This window comes from Macaca fascicularis, chromosome X, assembly GCF_037993035.2.
Source record: "Macaca fascicularis isolate 582-1 chromosome X, T2T-MFA8v1.1".
NCBI classification, from domain to species: Eukaryota; Metazoa; Chordata; class Mammalia; order Primates; family Cercopithecidae; genus Macaca; species Macaca fascicularis.
The window spans coordinates 36,580,373-36,594,614 of NC_088395.1; the positions used below are offsets into that span (position 1 = coordinate 36,580,373).

The 14,242-nt window shown below is 37.9% G+C and overlaps 1 pseudogene; it reads right to left on the reverse strand.

Moving 5' to 3' along the window:
- LOC102116762 (dolichyl-diphosphooligosaccharide--protein glycosyltransferase subunit STT3A-like) lies at window positions 1-13,812 on the reverse strand (annotated as a pseudogene).
- Between the last annotated feature and the right edge of the window lie 430 nt (window positions 13,813-14,242).

Sequence of the window (14,242 nt, forward strand, 5' to 3'; positions counted from 1 at the left end):
TTATGTCCTTGATGGGCCTGGATTATCCAGGTCCTTTACCTTGTCTTTCCTAACCAGCCAATGTTCTGTGATATATGCTTTCTCCAGGACATAAAACTCAAAGTAAGCCTTTATTCCCAATCTCAGCATTTCCAACATGGTCAAAGCCTGATGAATGGTTGACTTTTGTGTAGACCTGTCCAGAGTGGTAGTAACACATCTTGTACATGAGGCAGTTGAGCAGTGCTGGCGAACCCTTATGGCCCACACAGAATTCCCCAACTGGAGTACAATAGTCATTCTCTTTGATATATTTTCTTGTGTTTGTGCTACCTCCAATCTGGACCACCCAAAGAAACTCATTGATATCATCATAGCAATACTCAGTGAAGTCTCCAACAATGACCTCATGCTTTCTCATGATCTCATAGCGTTTTCGAAACTCTGTGGATACCATTGCCTGAACTACTCAAGAAATATTGGTATTATTTCATGTGTTATTGTCCACAAAAATTGTCCAGTTCACCTTAGCTATAATCTGGTAGCTATGATCCCAACATAATATGACCTTTGCATCCTCTGGAGTATTGTGAAAAAGCCAATAATATGCTTCTCAGTAGTCATCAGAAATAATGCTACTGTCATATCCACCCCAGGCATAGAGGGTGAAGGAAGAAGAGAAGGCCTTACTGTTCACCCAGGATTGAGTAAAAAGTGTAGGGGATGAGAAAGAAAGCCAAAATGGACTAAGGCCATTTTGGCATTAATATCATCCCACTTGCTGCTTCATTCTAAATCAGGTAGGTAGAATCCTGTTGCTTTTCTTGTCAGGATGACTTATGTCCAGTTTCTTCCCATATGTGGACAACATTTGGGAGACTCCAGTGCTGGAAAGAATGTACACAACAGGCGCCAATACTAGCATTAGACGCACCATTACAGCTTAAAAGTGCACACTGGTCACACCATACATGATGTTAAACCTCTGAGCATCAAACAAGTTGCTAAAGCAGGAATAGAGGCCAATTAGAAACATAAGGACAAGGAAATGCAAGTTAAAATAGTATGAGGATCAAGTCATGGCTGATGCTCAGACACAGAAGCGATGATGGGGATGTTGGTCTTAGCATAAGGATACAGCAGTGAGTAGAAATGCCATGTCCAGGGAGGGATTTTTTTCTGTTAGCATGAAGAGAGCTCCCATAGTGAGAAGGATAAGGCCTACCAGAGAGAGGACACTCTGGAAAAGAACTTCAATTTGCTGTGGATTCAACTTGCACAGGTAATCCAGAAAGGCATGGATATGGCCGAGACCAAAAACCCCAATGGTTTCCATGCACTCTGATGAAAAGACAGGCTGGAAAGCCACAGAACAGGTCTGCATAGAAAGAATAGTGCCAGGCAGTAAACAGTACAGCAGGCCATGTAGATCCAGTGGGAGAAACAGCCTGTGAGCATCAGCACCGGTAGATGGAGAGGGATCAAGTTGATCAGGAACACAACATCTCCCCATGAAGAGTCCATGTAGAAGTAAGCAAGGGCACACTTAGCCTCCAATAGATACAACCAGTCTTTACTGCCTTGATCCACATATTGTAGGTGAGTAGGATGCAAAAGATGGCAATCCCTTCCTTATCATATGAGCCAGTCACAGATTGGAAGATATATGTGGGAACCATAGCAAACACAGCAGCAAAAGGAAGCCCAGTGCCTGCATCCTTGAGCTCTTTCATAAGGTGGCAATGACAATAATGATGAAGGAGGAGACACACAGACATTCTGAATGTCCATGGTGATTTGGAAAAATTGGAGTATGTGGTAGATTGCAGCAGGGGTGATAATTAAGCCTGGGTAAATTGTTCCTCCAATGATTCATCCCAATGACGACTAGGCTCTCCAATCACATAAGCTATAGAATTTATAAAACTCTTCCTTAGCCAGAGACCTGGTAGTCTGATAACTAAAGTGTGGATTAACCTTATAGATAACACTTTAAAATCTCAGGACAGCAAAGAGACAGCTGGAGAAAGAACATAGTGGCCACTGACATAATGAGAAGCTTCAGAAGTGTGTTCTGCCTTCTCATAGGACAACCACAAAAATCCATCCAGCCTTAGTCATCTTGACATCAATGGGTGGCAACAGACAACACTCAGCTGGCCAGAATTCCTAAGCAATCCCCTAGGCTCCCTCAGCGATCTATTCAGCGGTGCGCCCAACCCTGGCAACCTGATTATTTTTAATATTCATATTTTATATATGTAACTTGTTTAATACTTTCTTGTTCATTTCTGAATGTTATGCTTTAATCTCTTTGAGTATACCAACCAAATTTATTATAAAATATTTGTCAAATTATTTCATACAATTAACATCATCGAGAGGCAATCCTGTTCTGTATTTAGTTGGTTATATTTTTACTTTTAAAAGTTAATTTATTTTTTAATTGACAAAATGTTTATATATTTATCCTGCACAATATGTTGTTTTGAAATATGTATGCATTGTAAAACAGCTACATTGAGCTAATTAACATACATTTTCTCACATACTTATTTTTCATGGCAAGAACACTTAAAATGTTGGTTGTATTTCTTAGCTTTAGATTTCTTCATGCATTTTAGAATTGTGGATCACAGGCTTATTTGAGGGGAACATATTTTTTGCTTTGCATTGCTTTATTTTTCTTTAATTCCCTTGTCTCCCTCCTCCCTGACAAGAAGTTATGAGGCTATTTTATAATCAAGGTTTGTGCCTCCTCCCTGGTAGGGATATGAAGGATTTACAAGACTGGTGACTGAGCCTCAGGCAGCCCTGTCCTGAGGCTATGCCCGTATCCTCAGGCTTATGTTGCCTGGAAACCCCACAAAAATTGTAGCCTCAGGCACCAGTTGTCAGTATATTTTCACCCTACTTTTATTAATCATAAGCTCCTGGATTTAACCAGTGAGGCCAACTTTATTTCTCCATTTTACACGGATCTGTAGTCCTTCCCACCCGCTAGGAGATGAAGTTGTAGCTTCTATTGCCTGCTTTGGAATATAGTACTTCAGCTCCATTAACCACTTCAGCCTTCTATTTTTGTCTCTGGTCTATGAAAATGTTTATCTTGTCAAGTCTCTTTGATTATTTATTTTTATACTGTATCCATCTTTGCCAAATTTGTAGAGCAGAAGGGGTTACATCAAAGAAGAAACAGAGCATGCCATTTTTACTGGTGTCTCTGGATTCATTTTAACTCATATTCCATTAGTGATTTGTCAGTGTAATTCATAAAGGAAATCCAACCACTTTGAAGTAAAAATTACTATGGAGTATCCAGTAGTTTAAAAATATAGATGATAATCGATTACTAAAATTCTTTCTGCTCTGTTTCAATAGGTGCATAGCATTTAAAGAGTTATCTAAAACTGCAATTCAATCAACTAGTTAAGGATATTGGAATGGTTCTTCCTCATCAGCTATCACTGAGAAGAGCCTCAGTGTCTACATTTTAGTGGTGGTTATGTAATTTTTATACCCTTTTCTGCAAGAGTGAAAAAATTTACACTGAATATCAGGTTGTTGAATCTTTATATCTTTGCTTGTACATTAACATGTACCTGAGTCTGAAGTACTCTGTTTTTAAGCCCGAAAATGTTATGTTTTATTGAGCTTTAAGCTGAAGGTCTTATTTAAAAAATTATACCTACAAGGAAACAATCATTTCCTCTTATAAGAAGAACTACATTCACCTAAATTGAGACATAGATTGTATATTTTACCATATGATACCATATTATATGCTTTTACCATGTTTGCCATATTATAGAGTCTGCATAGACAGATTAACATCTTTATTCAAGTGAACTAAGAATATATGTATCTATTAATTCACTCTACTGGACCTCAGCTGAGAAATATCCTTAGTATGCTTCAAGTCCTTGACCACAGGTGAGGAATCCTCTGTATCCAGACATCCAGCAGGGTCCCTCTCCCTTTATGTTTCAATCTGCTAAGATTCCAAAGTTATGAATTTTACTTGGCTTGCCTCTTAATTATTTTACTCCATGATCTGGTTAAAGACTTTGAGCCCTGTTCTGGAGCAATTATTCTTTCTTGTTCTGCACAGATCAGATCTTCCTCCCGTGTTCAAGCCATATTTACTTTCTGTACACTGACTCAGCAGTAGATACCACTGTAGATACCGCTTTTTTATGGCTCTTGCTTACCTCTCTTATCTTTATCAATTATTGGCCTCTTCTGTTTCCCTCCATCATGCCAGCACTGAATGAAGGCCATAAAACCTTGGATGGGAATTTGAGGTATTATAGTTTACTTGGAAGTTGACCAAAGGAAGCACCATTAGGGGAGTGAGAAATTGAAATGAAAAAGAGGATAAAGCCAGAAAAGGGTGTGTTATTACAAGGTTAGTGCTATGGGCAACTGGGGCTCACTTCTACTGGAGACCTCTGGAATCCGGAATAATATATGCCTCAGAGTCATCCCCTTCCTTTTCCAGGGGAATGTTGGATCCAGTATTTATCCTCTAATTCCTATTTGTCATTTCAAAAGGCTGCTCCCTAAGAGCACTAACCTTCTTAGGGCATTAACTTACACATGGGTGAAAGAAAGCCTTCAGGCAGAAATTTGCCATAGACAAGGTTGTCAGGTATTAGACAGTGAATGTTAAGAAATTATGGAGGAGGTACTAGTAGTAACTGATGAAACTCTCGATTAACTGGACTCATCCTCAATATCCATGTTTATTCTCCCACAAGACCCCATGGTTACTTGAATAAGGGACATGGAATCGACCTAGAAAAAAAAAATTAGATTCTCTTTCTAGGCATTTCTCATTGGAACTGAAGAAGCTATTTGGTCTCGCCTACTCAGGTAAGTTTGGGGGCTGAGAGGTAGCACTGTATGCAGCAAGAAAAGCATCAACAATTCCTGACTTCAGATAGAGAAATAAGGCAAATATACATCGAGAGACAAATTGGAGGTGTTTGTTTACTAATGACATTCCGATGGCTTGTTCATATTCTGGGGATGTCTGTCTGTATTGCCTATCCTTGGGTTTCATGGATTATACCTGGGTTTTATAACTTTATCCTTCACTCTTAAATTTCAAGCATAAATTCTATACTCTGAATGAACTTAGCAAATGGATTTCCTTTTAGACTCATGTAAAGAGGATGCACAAGAATACTGGTATATGGATTAAAAAACATAGAAGGTTGACGGTCTCCACATGTTACCAAAGTCAGACCAAGTTGGGGTGAGGAAGATGAAGTATATAGCCAGATAGATAGAGAAAAAAAAAATACTATGAGGCACCTTACATATCTGAGTCAAGTACATTTTCATTTTAACATTTTTTATTATGGTGAAATATACATAGCATAAAATGTACCCTTTAACCATTTTTAAGTGTACAGTTCAGTGGCATTAAGTACATTCGAATAGCTGTGCAACCATCACTAGTGTCAATCTCCAAAACTCTTTTTATCTTTCCAAGCTGAAACTCTGTACCCAGTAAACAACAATTCCCTCTTTCTCCATTCCACAGCCCCAGGCAAACACCATATTATTTTCTGTCTCGATGATTTTGACTAGTCTAGGTACTCACACTATTAACTTACACATGTGTGAAAGAAAGCCCGTAGGCAGTAAGTGGAAGCATACAGTGTTTGTCGTTTTGTGATTGGCTTATTTCACTTAGCATAATATCTTCAAGGTTCTTTCATGTTGTAGTATGTGATGGGATTAAATTTCTTTTTATGCTGAGTAATATTCCACTGTATGTGTATGCCACATTTTGTGTATGCATTCATCCATCGATGAACACTTAAGTTCCTTCCCCCTTTTGACTATTATAAATAATGCCGCTATGAACATGGCTATACAAATATATTTTCGAGTCTTTGATTTCCATTTCTTGGATATATATCCTGAAGTGAATTAATGGGTCATATGGTAACTCTATTTTTAATTTTTTGAAATTGCCATACTCTTTTCCACAGCACCTGCACCATTTTACATTAGCACCGGTGATGTATTAGGGCTCCAATTTCTGCATATTCTTTCCAACTGAGTCAAATAGCTTTTAATAAAGATTTATAGTATCCTCATCCAAGAGAGGTTTAGAATTACACATTCTTATTTTTCTGGTCACAGGTGTTGTTGCTAAGAACTGCTCCCTAGTAGAATTAACTTTCTTAGGGCATTAACTCACTGAAAGAAAGCCCCTAGGAAGAAATTTGAAGTAGTTATACTTAAAAACATGTTTTTAATATTCTTTCTTAAATTAAAAATTGAAATTTACATGCAGTTGTAAAAATAAAAAACTGACATGTCATATACCCTTTGCCCAGTTACCCCTAATAGTAATATCTTGCTAGTGCTAGTATAATAGCACAAAAAGATATTGACATGTATATATATACTCAAAATACACAACAGTACCATTACCAGGCTCCTTTAATGTTGTCCTTTTGTACCCAAGCTCCTTCCCATGCCATCCCAATCCTCTCTTTTACCCCTGGCAACCACTTGTATGTTCTCCATTTCTATTATTTTGTCATTTCAAAAATATTACATAAGTGGGATCATCCAGTATGTTCCATTTAGGGATTGGATTTTTTCATTCAGCACAATTCTCTGGAGATTTAACCAGGTTGTTGTACCTAAATAATATGTTCTTTTATACCACAGAGTAGTATTCCATAGCATGAATCTTTGTAATATTCACATGGCTAACATAATATGTTTAGCCATTTAACTATTAAAATATATCTACATTGTTCACGCTTTTTGCCTACTAAAAAGTAAATTTGCCATGACCTTTCATGTATAGATTTTTTTTTTTTTTTTTTTTTTTGAGACGGAGTCTCGTTCTGTCGCCTGGGCTGGAGTGCAGTGGCCGGATCTCAGTTCACTGCAAGCTCCGCCTCCCGGGTTTACGCCATTCTCCTGCCTCAGCCTCCCAAGTAACTGGGATTACAGGCGCCCGCCATCTCGCCCGGCTAGTTTTTTGTATTTTTTAGTAGAGACGGGGTTTCACCGTGTTAGCCAGGATGGTCTCGATCTCCTGACCTCGTGATCCGCCCGTCTCGGCCTCCCAAAGTGCTGGGATTACAGGCTTGAGCCATCGCGCCCGGCCTTTCATGTATAGATTTTTGTGTGAACACACACTTTATTTATTAGGGATGAATACCCAAGAGTACAATTGCTGAGTCATATGGCAGTTGCATGTTTAGTTATAGTGAAAACTGACATATTGTTTTCAGAGTGGTTTTGCTGCTTCCCATTACCACCAATAATGTATGTAAAATCCAGTTTCTCCACATCCTCAAAAGCGTTTGGTCTGTTCATGTCCTTTGTCCACATTTAATGGGTTTGTTTGTCGTTTTCTTGTAAATTTGTTTCAGTTCTGTGTAGATTCTGGATATTAGACCTTTGTCAGGAGGATAGATTGCAAAAATTTTCTCCAATTATGTAGGTTGCCTCATCACTCTGACGGTAGTTACTTTTGCTGTGCAGAAGCTCCATAGTTTAATTAGATGCCGTTTGCAATTTTGGCTTTTGTTGCAATAGATTTTGACTTTTTTGTGATGAAATCTTTGCCCATGCCTATGTCCTGAATGGTACTTCTAGATTTTCTTCTAGGGTTTTTATAGTTTTGGGTTTTACATTTAAGTCTTTAATCCATCTTGAGTTAATTTTTATATAAGGTGTAAGGAAAGGGTCCAGTTTCTATTTTCTGCACATGGCTAGCCAGTTTTCCCAGCACCATTTATTAGAGAATCTTTTCCTCATTGCTTGTTTTTGTCAGGTTTGTCAAAGATCAGATGGTTGTAGATGTTTGGTCTTATTTCTGAGGTCTTTATTCTGTTCCATTGGTCTGCGTGTCTGCTTTCATTTTGTTTTTTTGTTGGTTACTGTACCCATGTCGTATAGTTTGAAGTCTGGTAGTGTGATGCCTCCAGCTTTATTCTTTTTTGCTTAGGATTGTCTTTCTATACTGGCCCTTTTTTGGTTCCATATGAATTTTAAGGTAGTTTTTTTCTAATTCTGGGAAGGATATCAATGGTAGTTTAATGGGAATAGCATTGAATCTATAAATTACTTTGGGCAGTATGGCCATTTTCACGATATTGATTCTTCCTATTCATGAGCACGGGATGTTTTTCCATTTGTTTGTGTCCTCTCATTTCCTTGAGCAGTGGTTTGAAATTCTCCTTGAAGAGGTCCTTCACTTCCTTTGTTAACTGTTTTCCTAGGGATTTTATTATCTTTGTAGCAATTGTGAATGGGAGCTAAGTCATGATTTGGCTCTCTGCTTTTCTATTGTTTGTGTATAGGAATACTTGTGATTTTTGCACATTGATTTTGAATCCTGAGACTTTGCTGAAGTTGCTTATCAGCTTAAGGAGATTTTGGGATGAGATGATGGGTTTTTCTAGATGATAGACTGGATAAAGAAAATGAGGTACATATACACCATGGAATACTATGCAGCCATAAAAAGGAACAAGATGATGTCCTTTGCAGGGACATGGATGGAGCTTAGCTCTGCAAACTAACACAGGAACAGAAAACCAAATACCACATGTTTTCACTTATAAGTGGGAGCTGAATGATGAGAACACTTGGACACAGGGAGGGGAACAACACACACTGCAACCTGTCAGGGGGCAGGGGGACAGAAAGCATCAGGATAAATAGTTAATGCACACAGGACTTAATACCTATGTGAAGGATTGATAGGTACAGCAAATCACCATGGCACATGTTTACCTATATAACAAACCTGTACATCCTGCACATGTACCCTGAAACTTAAAATTAAATTGAATTTTTAAAAAATTTGGTCTTTTCAATATTTTTAATCTTACCCATCCTGATACATGTATAGTAATACTTCATTGTGATTTATTTATTTATTTATTTTACTATACTTTAAGTTCTAGGGTACATGTGCACAACATGCAGGTTTGTTACATATGTATACATGTGCCATGTTGGTGTGCTGCACCCGTTAACTTGTCATTTACATTAGGTATATCTCCTAATGCTATCCCTTCCCCCTACCCCCACCCCATGACAGGCCCCAGTGTGTGATGTTCCCCTTCCTGTGTCCAAGTGTTCCCATTGTTCTATTCCCACCTATGAGTGAGAACATGCAGTGTTTGGTTTTTTGTCCTTTCTATAGTTTGCTAAGAATGATGGTTTCCGGCTTCATCCATGTCCCTACAAAGGACATGAACTCATCCTTTTTTATGGCTGCATAGTATTCCATGGTGTATATGGGCCACATTTTCCTAATCCAGTCTATCATTGATGGACATTTGGGTTGGATCCAAGTATTTGCTATTGTGAATAGTGCCACAATAAACATACATGTGCATGTGTCTTTATAGAAGCATGATTTATAATCCTTTTTGTATATACCCAGTAATGGGATTACTGGGTCAAATGGTATTTCTACTTCTAGATCCTTGAGGAATTGCCACACTGTCTTCCGCAATGGTTGAACTAGTTTACAGTCCCACCACCAGTGTAAAAGTGTTCCTATTTCTCCACATCCTCTCTAGCACCTGTTGTTTCCTGACTTTTTAATGATTGCTATTCTAACTGGTATGAGATTGTGTCTCATTGTGGTTTTGATTTGCATTTCTCTGATGGCCAGTGATGATGAGCATTTTTTCATGTGTCTGTTGGCTGCATGAGTGTCTTCTTTTGAGAAGTGTCTGTTCATATCCTTTGCCCACTTTTTGATGGGGTTGTTTGTTTTTTGTCTTGTAAATTTGTTTGAGTTCTTTGTCGATTCTGGATATTAGCCCTTTGTCAGATGAGTAGATTGCAAAAATTTTCTCCCATTCTGTAGGTTGCCTGTTCACTCTGATGGAAGTTTCCTTTGCTGTGCAGAAGCTCTTTAGTTTGATTAGATCCCATTGGTCAATTTTGGCTTTTGTTGCTATTGCTTTTGGTGTTTTAGACATGAAGTGTTTGCCCATGCCTATGTCCTGAATGGTATTGCCTAGGTTTTCTTCTAGGGTTTTACTCTCTGATGAAACCGACTTCAAACCAACAAAGATCAAAAGAGACAAAGAAGGCCATTACATAATGGTAAAGGGATCAATTCAACAAGAAGAGCTAACTATCCTAAATATATATGTACCCAATACAGGAGCACCCAGATTCGTAAAACAAGTTCTTAGAGACCTACAAAGAGACTTAGACTCCCACACAATAATAATGGGAGACTTTAACACCCCACTGTCAACATTAGACAGATCAACAAGACAGAATGGGATTGCTGGGTCAAATGATATCTCTGTCTTTAGATCTTTGAAGAATCACCCCACTGTCTTCCAAAATGGTTGAACTAATTTACACTCACATCAGCAGTGTATAAACATTTCTTTTTCTCTGCAACCTCAGCAGCATCTGATATTTTTTGACTATTTAATAATAGCCATTCTGACTGGTGCACAATGGTATCTCATTGTGGTTTGGATTTGCATTTCTCTAATGATAAGTGATGTTGAGCTTTTCATATGATTGTTCGCCCCATGGATGTTTTCTTTTCAGAAGCATCTGTTCCTGTCTTTTGCCCACTTTTTAATGGGGTTGGATTTTTGTTTGTTTGGTTGTTTGTTTTGTAAATTTGCTAAGGTTCCTCGTCGATTCTGGATATTAGACCTTTGTCAGATAAATCGATTGCAAAAATTTTCTCCCACTCTGTAGGTTATTGGTTTACTCTGTTGAGAGTTTCTTTTGCTGTGCAGAAGATCTTAATTTAATTAGATCTCATTTGTCAATTTTTGCTTTTGTTGCAACTGTCTTTGTCATGAAATCTTTGCCTGTGCCTATGTCCTGAATGGTATTGCCTAGGTAGTCTTCTAAGGTTTTTATAGTTTTGCGTTTTACATTTAAGCCTTTAATTCATCCAGATTTGATTTTTGTATATGTTGAAAGGAAGCGGTCCAGTTTTAATCTTCTGCATATGGCTAGCCACTTTTCCCAGCACCATTTATTGAATAGGGAATCCTTTCCTCATTGCTTGTTTTTGTCAGGTTTCTCGAAGATCAGATAGTTGTAGGTTTGTGGTCTTATATTTTTACACTTTATGTAACATGTCACATCACTATAGCTACTTTTAAAATTTTTTGTTTTCAATTTTCATTAGTTTGACCTTGCTGTATGTTAGGTGTGGATTTTTTGTGTTTCTTTCTTTCTATAGATGTATATCTTTTGCCAAATTTTGGAATTTTTCATTTAGTATATTTGTAATTACATTTTCAGCCCTTTTTTCTCTGCTATCTTCAGAACTTCGATGGCATTAATACTAGGTATTTTGATATGAATTAAAAATTTCCTAAGTCTGCTTGTAATTCTACTTTCTCACTCTTACTCAGTTTTGATAGTTTATTGTTCCATCTTTCAGTTCATTTATTTATTTTTTCTTATATTGCCTGTTTCTTTGCTAGGACTTTCTATCTTTGCTGATAGTTTTTATTTTTGTTTGGGTCAAACATATTCATAATGTTTGTTGAAGCTTTTATTTTATCATTTTTTGAAGGCAGCTGCTTTAAAATACTTGTCAGATCACTCTAACACCTCTGCGATCCTGGTGTTGGGATCTATTGGTCAACTTTTTTCATTCAGATTAAGGCTTTTTGGTTTGGGGTATGAAGAATAATTTTGTTTTTATTTGAAACCTGGACATTTTAGATATCATGTTATAAGTCTCTGTGTCTTATTTAAACTTTCTCTTTTAGGTGGTTTCATATTATAGCAGTCCAACAGGGAAAGGGAGACACCACATTTTTATAGCCAGGTGGAAGAAGAAGTCCAGGTTCTTTACTTGGCCTCTTTTGATATTCAACATGGATGTGCCTCTCGTTGTTGCTGGGTAAGGTAGAAGTTTGAGCTCTCCACTTGGCTTTACGTGACACTTTTTTGTTGGGAGGCATAAGTATTTGGTTATTGCTACTCACATGACCTTCAGTGACACCACAAAGAGGGTGTCATCACAGTTAAGAGATGATGAAAATCCTGTTTCTTCACTATTCTTCCTTTGAATACACCCTAATTAAGAGGGCAGGAGTGTCTTATTACTGCAGGGTATAAGTGGATATCCTGCCCTCCATGTTGTCTTCTTTGTCACTGTGAATGGGGCAGAGCCTTATTACCACCGAACAGGAATGAATGTGAAATCCCTGCTCCCTACTTGTGCTTCTCTGACACCACCTCAGTGAGGGGTCGTGGCATTTCATTACAGTCTGACAAGTGTGAGTGGGAATGTCAAAGTCTCAGCCTCCATTTGTTCTTTATTGGTGAAGGTGAAGGGGAGGGCTCCCTCAATGACGTTTTACAGTGTTTGGTTGGAATATAGCAGTCATTGTCTAAGTGTTCTGCCTGCTATGCTGACCTTTTCTTAGTCTTTTCTCTAAAGAGGGAAGGCTTTTTTTTTTTTTTTTTTGGAAAACTCACTGCCGTGTTGTTCCCTGAGTTCAGAGCTTCTTATCTACTTTATTCCTTTTCTCCGTATTTCAGTTATACACTTAAATAACTTAGAAGTTATTTTAGTTATACTAAGTGGGAGGAATAGAAAAAAAGTTTATCTACTCCATCTTTACAGAAGAGGAAATCCATCTTTACATTTATTTAATTCAGAGAAAAAAAATAGCATGGCTGCTTTCATTTCCACCAGTATCTTTGTCATCCATTTATTTCAAAAGTCAAAAGGAGCGCAGATACTCACCTATCAATCCCATTCTATGGTAAATCAATTTTCAACGTGACTCACAGGCAACTTTTTTTTTTTTTTTTTTGAGATGGAGTTTTTCTGTCGCCCAGGCTGGAGTTCAGTGGCATGATCTCGGCTCACTGCAACCTCTGCCTCCCGGGTTCAAGCAATTCTCCTGCCTCAGCCTCCCAAGTAGCTGGGATTACAGGCATGTGCCATCATACCCGGCTAATTTTTGTATTTTTTTTTTTTTTTTAGTAGAAACGGGGTTTCACCATGTTGGCCAGACTGGTCTCGAATTCCTGACCTCAGGTGATCTGCCCACCTCGGCCTCCCAAAGTGCTGGGATTACAGGCGTGAGCCACAGTGCCCGGCCTGACAGACACCTTTTGAATTTTTCTGCTATTTGTCTCTGTCTTCTGAACGCCTAAGAGAAATTCTAAAATGTAGGCGCATAAAGTTAAAGCCAATGCAGTCAAGGTGAATGGAACTGTGAAGTGATGAGCTTCTGAATGCTCTGATCTCACAAAGACTCCCCAGCATTTGAGACCAGGCCTCTCTTTTGTCTGGTAGTGCTCTTGCCCCAATACAGGCTTGAGAAATCCTAACAAGCATTTCCTATCTTTTTCATTCAATAGCTTCAGGCAATTGATACTTAAATTATTGCTCTAAATTTTGTAAATGTAAGTTAAATTTCAAATTCTTTTAAAAAAAATTCATCTCTCCTTATTGTAAACTTACTGACCAAAATAAAACAGCCAAATACTTTGATTAAATGAAGATTCAAACCTTATGTCTATAATTCCGTACGAAAATGTCCCAGTTTTATCTCGGCATTTATGTCTCTTCGATATTCAATAATTGCATTTTTCTGCAATAACATATTACAATAAAATAAATGACTGAAGAATAACTTATATTGCTGACACAGTTCACAGTGTGTCGCTAATGGAATATTAACTGCTCTTTAAGCGACTGGATAAATCTGCTGATTCACAAGAGACTCGTGTAAAGGAAATCCAATTCATGGTGTGGCTCTTACCACTTCTACGGACATAAAACGCCTTCTTCCACATTATCTTTGTTTCAGTCATGGTAATATTGAGAGTAGCACCTGACTTGTAACAAGATATTTTAACTGGGAAAGTTGACACATTTAATAATATGTCAAGTCTACTGTTTAGGGGACAGACACCACTCAAAATAAAAATGGTATTTAAGAATATCTTCCATATAAAAATAATCCCCAGGGAACAAGGGTTTGCTCCATTTCAAAGATCAGAAAAGCAGTGCTGAAGGAGCATTATGAGCTTTTCAGAGACAAACAAAACCTGTGACTTTAGCTTCATCCCTGGGAATCCCTATGTGATTTTATATCTAGGACAACCACTCACAGAGGCCCACGCAAAACTTTAACAAAAGCAAAACAAAACACTTAAGCAGATAGATATTTTTTTCTTCTTTTTAAAAATTGAGACAGGGCCTCATTCTATCTTGCAGGTGAGAGTGCAGTGGCGTGATTAT